Genomic DNA, 9,986 nt, shown 5'->3' on the forward strand with positions numbered 1-9,986 from the left:
ATGAGGCCGTAGGAGGCTCGTTAGCCAGCCTCCTCTTCTACCAATGGGCAGATACCGTGCCATTCTCCCTCTTATGACATGATTTGAGGAGGTAATGGTTGAAATCGACTCAACTATAACCTTTATGTCTTACTCTATCAATGCCAGTGACGCATGGGTGGAAGTTGTACCCCGGGGGCTTTTGTATTTATGTAGAATACATCTGCCTTTGATTCAGCCTTTTATCTCCCTCTCTCTCTCTCTCTCTCTCTCTCTCCATATCTGACTTGTCTTGAGGCTGCCTGGATGGGTTCCAATATCATTTACCTCTTTGTGACAGCATCGCTACAGCGTTCAAATGTGTGCGCTGGTTGCAGTTTCCAGGGATACAGGACAGGTTATTGCATAATGTCGCTCAAATGTCATAAATGAGCGAGTGGCCCCTGATGTACAGTAGGCCTACTGCTAACCTTTTCTACACGTTTCTCCGGTAACACTTTACAATACTGCACCACAAAAGCGGGCATAGTTAGCAAGGAATGAGTCGGGAAACGAGCTGGTAGTTAATATGGAGTTCCTGAATAACTCTGAATCAAGTACTTAATGATAAGTTACTTAAAGGTATACCATGCATTATTTCATTAAAAAAACATTTATATAATTATACAAAAGTTTCCCCTCAAAATGATATTTTATGTATTTTCATGGTGGGACATTGTTTTGCTGTGTTCTGTGTTTATGGGAAGAGAGAGAGCGCAGGTAAACTGTTGAAACACAGGGATTAAAAGTTTTTTCCGATAGTTTCACTGCGGTTATGTTATAAAAGCACAAATATAAACACACCCACCCTGTTTACACTCCGCAGACAGCTCTACTTGCCTGACGCAGCCGGTTTCCATTTCTCCAAACTGGGATGGTGCTGGCTGCATTCTACTGCATGTAGTATGCAACTGACTGTATGTGAGTACCTCATACAACTGCACACAAAAATCTGAACTATCCCTATTTGTAACACATTCAACCTGGTACAATATCAACAAGATCCTCCACAAGAGGAGACTGTTATGTAAAATTTCGGTCCACAAAGTTTAGCAGGACACATTTCTCAGTTAAAGCTGTGGAACACCTTGCAGTACGATTAGGAACTTTAAATTCTGTATTAAAAGTGGTTGAAAGTTTAATATATAGAGCTCTGTTAGATCATCATAGTTCATCATTGACTTCACTCAAGAAGGTATGGCAAAGAGATCTAGACTGTGAACTCAGTGACGAACAGTGGGATAGTGTGTGTCAGAATGTATTTACTTCTCTGTCCTGTAATAAGATAATCGAACAGAATTACAAATTTATGCACAGAATGTATCTTACTCCGGTCCGTTTAAGTAAGATGTATCCTAACTCTTCTCCCAAATGTAATCGTTGTGGGACATGTACAGGGTCAATTATCCATGTCTTTTGGGAATGTAGAAAACTGAAACATTTCTGGAAAGCAGTACATGATCTGACTGTTAAAGTCCTGGAAATCCCGTTAGAGAGTACACCTATAAGATATCTTTTTGGTGTGGATCTGGACAGGACACTAGACCCCATGTCTGTCAAACGGACTAGCATAATATCATATATAGCTAAGAAATGCATCTTGCTTAACTGGAACCATCAAAAACCTCCAACATTTAATTTGTTTAAAGAAGCTTTGAATGAAACATTGAGACTGGAACAATGTACCTATGCCTTGAAGAATAAGGGAGACGTCTTTTTGAGAACGTGGGAACCTCTAATGGACCTCTGAATATACTTTAATAATCTTGTTTTGACCATTGTCTATTGTTGTATACACTATGTGTGAATTTGTCTGACCGTTGTTATTATTTGCTTGTATTTGCCCCTCTCGGATTTTGTTGTTTTTGTTTGTGTTGTCTTTGTATTGTATTGCAAAAAAGATGAAAATACATAAATAAATAATTGAAAAAAAAAAAAAAAAAAAAAAAAAAGTGGTTGAAAGGAAAACAGTTCTGCAGCCATTAGCTACTGTGTGTAATGTCCCCTTGCAATGACATGATTTGATTTGTACCTGTGTGTGTGTGTGTGTGTGTGTGTGTGTGTGTGTGTGTGTGTGTGTGTGTGTGTGTGTGTGTGTGTGTGTGTGTGTGTGTGTGTGTGTTTCACTGAATTGCCGATGCTGGTGGATTGAAAAGCTCAACCTCACGTGCAGAGCAGAGCAGTTTACTAACTGTGCAGTCGAGGTGCCACTGCCGTATTGTGCTTATTGTGCGTAGTGCATATTGAACCAGTATCAGTACTGTGAGTCATCCTGCCACATACTGTGCCACACTGAACTATTTTGTTTATTTTATTAAATGTTTATTATTGAACTTTTGAAGTTAATACCTATCCACTCCATAATTGAGGACAACTCGAGAAGAGCAAATAAAGTCCCCACAAATAGCATGTGAAGTTGTGCGTTTCCCCTTATTCCCGGCTCCACACATACATACATACATACTGTACATACATACATACATACATACATACATACATACATACATACATACATACATACATACATACATACATACAGTACATACATACATACATACATACATACATACATACATACATACATACATACATACATACATACATACATACATACATATACATAAATAACTAGTCCCAGAGCCAGCTAACCTCTGATGTCAGAGCAGTTGACCTCTCCTGGTCTGGATAGAATCTTTAAATAACCTGTCCACCTCTGTTTCTGCACATAATCCCTGAGTCTCACATCTAAGCGCATCCCCTCCTTCCCAGATGACACCAGCAATGATCTCTGAAAGCAGGGGGCATTATCCGACTATCCTGCAGGGGGCATTATCTGACGATCCTGGATTTCCACATTAGTGACAAAGCTTTTCTCTTGGGTAGGCTTGAGCAGACTGGTGAGCTCACTGCCTTCAATGGAGCAGCAGAAAATAACAAGCGCGGCTGTTTCTCTTGTAGCCAGTAACCGCTAGTGTTCCATGCAACACCATCTTCCGCTGTCACCACTGATTCACCTAAGGAAAGCATCACTTTGTTTCATTGTTCCATGCAATGTTTGGATCCTGCAAAGTTTTATAAGATCAAATATTCTGAGTGGATACTGTAGATATACTAGTGTGAATGTAGTTCATTATTTGTTGTTTGTGCCTATCTCCTCCCCATACACCTGATTAGTTTGTATATACTGAATAAACTAATCAGGTAATCAGAAACTAATACCCCTGGTTCCACCACGCTACAATGCTAATGATATTTTAACATTAGCATTGCAAATTGAATAGCAATTTTCTTGTAATTATTCTGGAATCTCCAACAATACTGTATATGATTTGTAAACTGATTATCAGACAGGGCAATCACACCTAGCAATCACAGAGGCAGTACTGATTTGTTTATTAAACCATGCATGAAATTGTAATGTTAATTTTATAATAGGCCTCATAAACAAGCGGGTTACACTCATTTGCTTCTATTCCAGACCCCCAAACTCTCATTTGAATGTCTAACTCTAAATCTATTTGTCATTCACGCGCACACACACACACACACACACACACACACACACACACACACACACACACACACACACACACACACACACACACACACACACACACACACACAGGTTTTATGGGTCCCCACGAGTCTCCCCTTTACAAACATGCCCACTTTATGCTAATCCTATGCGGGTTTTGGCAAAAACAATGCATTTTTTGGTGCATGCAGTATAAATGTGTTATTTCCGCCTATTCTATTTGAATATGTCTGCATACTGGTCCCCTAATCAGTCTTGTAATTGTATAAATTGGGTCTGGCTGGAAAGCTGAGACTCTTGTGGATTCAATGAGCAAATTTGTATTCATGTGTGATGATGTTAGTCCCCATAGTACAGTCAGCGATTTCATTGTAGTGAGACATGTTTTTGAAACTTGACCTCACTATATAAAATGACCTATTGTGACTTCTAGGATAATTAGCCTCATGAAACTTTACAACCACAAACCAGACCTACAGGTAGGCCATTCATGGGATGTATGGCTTTCCTAGGCATATTATAAATACGATAGATAAATAAATAATATTATTCTATAAATTATAGAATGACTGGGGACATGGGTACCACCCTTATTTAGCCTCTGCCTCACATGTCCCCTTCACCTGTTTATAGCTGAGCGTTGGAAATGTTCTGATATGAATACCAATGCAGACCTCACATTTGGAACCTGTTTCGCACAAAACGTATCTTAAATGAAAGAATATTTGAGAATATTAGATTAATAGATAATTCTGTGGATAATATCATTTATCAGTGGAATCCTCTAAATTGCTTAATGCTAATAATGCCTAGCTAGCTGATATTCTTCATAGGATGAATGTTGTTGGTTGAGTCAGTGTAAATTGTTAAGGCACAGATAGATAGGCTATCTCCAGACTCCAGCCTCTGTATTCTGTAACATTAGATCTTCCTTGTATCAGTCTATGCGAAGAGGAAACCAAACCTCCAGCAGAGCAGATACCACTCTGCCAATACTGTCATGTTTGATTCTACCCTGCGATAGCCCTCATTCTAATTAGTTTTCTATCTACCTCGGCCTTCTTAGTTTCCAGGTCGAAATCATTGCCGGAGAAGTCAATGGCTATCTTGTGAATTACCATTCTCGGAAAATCTCTTTTGTTGTAAAGGGGGAAAAAGCGAGTCATGACAAAATGTGAAGCCACTGCCCTGGTGTCCCCGTGTTGCTGGTGGCTGCTGTGACTTACACTATAGCTACTACGCTGAAAATACACCTGCTGCTTATACCCAGAGTACCAATTACTCCCTCTTCATCTTGGAGTTGCAATTATACACCCTTCTCTCTGTAGTTATCACTATGATTGATTTCCGTGTCACCTGCATACATTTGCATCTATTTTGCTTTGGCACTTTTCTCAGATAAGAGGGTGGAATGGTGGAAACGGAGAAATTATAATGTGCTAATAAGAAATAGAGGCTCCATTTCCTTTTTTTCGACACGCATACTGCATAATAATGCTAATATGAAACATGACAAGCAAAAAAGATTTTGCTCTGTTTTCCGCCATGTGTCTGCTGCTGAGAATAATAAGGAGATGACAAAGGACGTATTCAACATGATTATTGATCTCACGCTCATGATAGTCATGAATTGAGAACTTTAAAGCCTCAGCAGCTTTTCTTTGAGACTACTCATTTTGTCCCATCTGCTCCAAGATTTTGAAATTCGACTCAGATCTCAACGATGATTTTTCAAAGCAGTTAACTTTGAACAGAAGTTCTATCCTCCTCTTAACTCATTCCCCGCCAGAGTTTCAAAGGGATCATTTTCACTAATCTCCCAAGACCCACAGAATATTTCTTTCTAGGAATATATAAACGCCGAATATCTCAAAAGAAATAAGAAAGCCTACTTTCATAAAGTAAAAAAATATAAGTTTGATTCTACCTTCATCCGTTCTTTAGTTATCGACACTTGAATGTAGGTAGTGTTCACTGAAAACGTCTGTCTGTCCCCAAAAAGCAGAGAAAAAAGCATTTTTGTAAATTAAGTCATCTTCACGGGTCCTGAACTGAATAAATGTCTCTGATGGCAGATACTGGCCGGTGTTACACCAAACTAATGCACCCCATAATAATTTGGTTTTCCTTTCCGGCCAAACACGCCCGTGGTCACCGCTTTTACCATACCACCGGTGTGCCACGTCGTGCTCTCGTCTCGAGTGGTAGTCCATGTCTGGAGGTCAGGAGCAAATCTACCGGCTGAAATGTACACGGTGTGAGAGATTTAGGAACTGGATTACTGAAGACAAGTGACTTGTTTATGTTTGTCAGCACCTGGTGAAAAGGTTTGAGTGACAGGCTGCCCCGCTGCCGTGGAGTCTCTCCCCTCACTCAGTACCACGCTTTGGGCAGCATCTCGAGCTGTTTTATGGAGATTGTTCCTCTTCTCTGCTTCATGGTTTTGGTGGACAATCATTGTCACTTCTTTGCAACTCAGAAATCTCATAAATGACGCAACAACCCGTCAATGGTCGGGGAAAGAGTAATGGCTCATTTATACTCCATTTTCATACGTAAATAGATGCTTCCGTTTCAAACGTTATTATCGTCACTGGCCACATACTTCCATGCGTCTTTCACGTTGGTATCATGTTAAGCAATACATCCACCACATGTACTGTACAGTGGGCAGTAGAGAGTCAAATGAGTCAATGAGTGTGTGCGTGGTTTTGCTGCGTTTCATGCGTATCCATAATAAGCTTTCAGATGACGGACAGAAAACGCACGAAATGAATGCAGAGTATGGACAGGAGGCTCTCTCTGTCTCTGTCTCCGTCTTTAACGTAGAGTATATTTGGGCCTTTAAGCGTTGACAGAAATTGGTGTGTTAGTAATATAGCTGAACATTTCTCTGTGTGTATCCAGGGTTCAAATTGAGCATAGATTGGGTGATGGCAGAGAGAAATCCAAACATGGAGGGTTACTGTATGTCTGGTTTACATTCCAGAGTGAAAGCTGCATAAAGCCTAACCTGACGCTGCCAGATGGGGGCAGACGCGTGTCTTGTGAAAACAATACTGCCCCCATCTGGCAGCGTCAGGTTACATACTAGCCTGTACCTCTGTGTCAAATTTCTGAATTTCACTGAATGCAGTTTGAAATCCTGGTGGAATCCTCTGGCTGCTGCCATGCCATGATGTATGTACTGTATACTGAACAAAAATATAAACTTAACGCTTTTGTTTTTGCCCCCATTTTTCCACGAGTTAAAAGATCTAAGACTTTTCTATGCACACAAATGGATCATTGCCAGTACAATAACTGAAATAGTCATGTGCAGTATCATTGAGTGCGTTTACATGCACACCAATAATTGAGAATAATCAGGTCAAAGCAATAATCTGATTGATGTGTTTACATGCACTTTAGTAAGTAGCGGGAATCGTAATCCTCAATCCTCACAAAGTCTGAGTATGGCCATTGTGATTGGGCCATGCACTGAATAAAACTGAAGATTCAGAAAAAAGCCAGGCGGGTTTATCAGCTTTCTAATCCGATAATGGCCTTCATCCGACAAAGCATATCGGATTATGGTTTTTACATGACCACTCGAATAAACTGCTAACTCCATAAATCAGATAATGAGCAGTTTAGTGTGCATGGAAACTCACTCACTGTCTGACTGCATTTCCTATTTACACAACACATTCTGAGGATAATTGCATGGAGCCAATTATTGAAAAGAAATATATAATTGTAATGGTTTATTTTGGCTGAAAGTGTTAATTGTACTACTCTCAGCACTTGGTAAAAACTGATGGAACTTCGGTTTCGGTATACACTCCCCGGCCACTTCATTAGGTAGACCGCCTCATGAACACAAACAGCGTGCTCCTCCAAACAACAGCTCAATATAATACGTGCAGTGGTTTGGTTTTTTGGTCTGACTGTTCAGCATCAGAAACAGCTGCTACTGTAGCATCAGAAACAGCTGCTGCACTCCTGAGATGTTCACACTGCAGTCAGTAGAGTTGACACAGTGTATTATGAGCAGTTGAGCAGCTGTCGAAGTTGTCCCATGTTTTAAATATCTGGGAGTGCACATCTCCGACACTCTCACATGGAGCCTGAACACAACCAGTACAGTGAAGAAGGCCAACCAACGCCTCTACTTCCTGAGAAGGCTGAAGCGTGCTGGCCTCGGCACCTCAGTCCTCACCTCCTTCTACAGGTGTGTGGTGGAGTGCGTCCTCACCTCCTGCATCACTGTGTGGTATGGCAGCTGCTCTGCCGCAGACAAACACGCACTGCAGTGTGTGGTCAAAACCGCACAGAAGATCATTGGCTGCAGCCTGCCAACCATCAGTGACATCTTCCAGGACAGATGCAGGAATAAAGCTGCGAAAATCATGAAGGACTGCACCCACCCTGCCAATGGACTGTTTGCCCCTCTCCCCTCTGGTAGGCGGCTACGCAGCATCAAAGCCAGAACCACCAGGCTCAAGAATAGCTTCTTTCCGGTGGCTGTGCGAATTATGAACAATGCATAATCACTCTAACGTTATATACTTTAGTTTTCACGTATCTAATTATATATATTACTATCTTTTATATATAGTACATAGCATGTATTATATCTATATATATCAAAATGCTGCTCGTGCAATATACTGCTGCTACTTCTCATAACGTTTTACCTTATTTTTACTTTTTTACGTATCTAATTATATACATATATATTATTTTTTATATATAGTACATGGTATGTATTATATCTATATATGTATATATTTAAAATGTGCTGCTCCTGAAATGAATGCTGCCACACTCCTCGCACTTTAATGCCGCCAGCTGTGAGCAAAACAAAATTAACTTTAAGTGGCTCCTTGTTGAGTGAAACATGCACCTTAAACTGTTTTCCTTGCTCTTACACCAGGTATTATGTTGTTTTTATGATGTCTCTAATTTATGTTTTTATATTGTTTTCCTTTCTTAGTACTCAGTTGTTTTTATGACATTTTATGATTTATAATATCCTAGTTAATCTAGTTGATCTATCCACCAGGACCTTGAGTTCATATTTCGTTCCCTCTCATGTTTCATGTTTTGGAATGACAATAAATATCCTTGAACCTTGAACCTTGAACCTTATGGCCATTTGTGCTGCAGTATGAGGGAGTGAAAATCTGACTTATTCTTATTATCTGTTATTTAAGTCATTTATTTAAAGCAGAACTTCATTTTGTTTTTTACAACCCAGACCTTATTTTCATGTTATTTTATGTTAAACTAGTCACACAGAACAGACATTTCTGAAATTGATGCAGTATTGAGCTAGAACGCGCCGGGCAATGGCCTGGAACAGAGGTCGATAGGGCATGTGGGAACCCTTGCATGTGCGTCCTGTAAAAAGCTTATTTTCTGCCATGCACCAGCTCATCCTTATTATATAATAGACACAGAACTGGGAGCGCCTCTGTTTATCTCCATCTGCCTGCTGATCCCAGACTGGGACTGTGTGGGAGTCTCCTGAGAGTTGTGTTGTTGCAGGAAAACTAGTGGAGCAACCCGCCATGTTTCGCTTGGAACTAACCACAGCGTAGCTGAAGGATATTGATTTCGAGAATATGGATGATGCATTGGAATTTAATGGCCGCTCGTGTTTATTTGAGCCAGAGCTATATGGATACAAACTGAGACGTCGGACATGGAGAGAGGATCATTAGGAGGGGTGGGGGGGGGGGGGGGGGTCACAATCACAAGCTACTGCAAGATAAAATACGTGTTCATTTTCTCTCTCTTTTACAATAACAATCTGAGCCTGTGTCCATTGCAAAAATAAGCTACCACCTACCCAATGCCTAACCCTAACACCACCTACCCAAAGCCTAGCACTGACCCCCCCATGCCTAACCCTATGACCACCTACCCAATGCCTAAACCCAGTGATGGGCAAGCTACTTGGAAAATGTAGTAAGCTAAGCTATCAGTTACACTCGATTAAATATAGCTAAACTACATTGAAGCTATCCCCAGAGAAATGTAGCAAGCTAAGCTACGAGCAACATGGCAAAAGCAGCTTGCTACATCAAAGGTACGGTACTTTTTTCTCACATCGAATCAACTTCATGTCAAAGAACAACTTTCCACCAAACAAATAGGCAGGCAAAAAAAAATCTCATTTTGATTGTTTATTATATTATAAAACACACTGAAACTCTCACTGGCACAATATTCAAAAGCACTGCCATCATCATCATCATCATCATCACTGCCAGTGGCTCCCTCTGGCTCTGCCATCTTTCAAAGTTTGTTGCTGATGTGACTTCGCCAGCACATGACATATTTTGCCCTAGCCTTAACCAATCGTCAGTCTTCATTGCCTAAACCCAACCCAATCAGAGGCAGAGTAGTGCCGGGTCTTGCTGCAAGAGAGGCAAGGATGCTAAAA

Source organism: Poromitra crassiceps (genome assembly GCF_964638095.1).
Source record: "Poromitra crassiceps genome assembly, chromosome: 5".
Lineage (NCBI taxonomy): Eukaryota > Metazoa > Chordata > Actinopteri > Beryciformes > Melamphaidae > Poromitra > Poromitra crassiceps.